The following is a 238-nucleotide window of genomic DNA, read 5'->3' as shown; positions in this document are numbered from 1 at the left end:
GGGGAGAGAGAGAGAGAGAGAGAGAGAGAGAGAGAGAGAGAGAGAGAGAGAGAGAGAGAGTCATCCTGGAGCCGGAAGACGGCGGAGGCCGGGAGGTCGGGAGACCGGGAAACCGGGAGGCGGTATGCACACCTGCACACGTTCATATATACGCGTGGCGTGGGTACTGGATAGTTGGGTACCGCGTCAATGTACGTAAGTACGCCGTACGGAGCCACCTCGCATTGACGAGCCGAGC

The sequence above is a fragment of the Trachymyrmex septentrionalis genome, unplaced genomic scaffold (assembly GCF_001594115.1).
Source record: "Trachymyrmex septentrionalis isolate Tsep2-gDNA-1 unplaced genomic scaffold, Tsep1.0 scaffold83, whole genome shotgun sequence".
Classification (NCBI taxonomy): Eukaryota; Metazoa; Arthropoda; class Insecta; order Hymenoptera; family Formicidae; genus Trachymyrmex; species Trachymyrmex septentrionalis.
Note: the sequence above shows the minus strand (reverse complement) of the source record.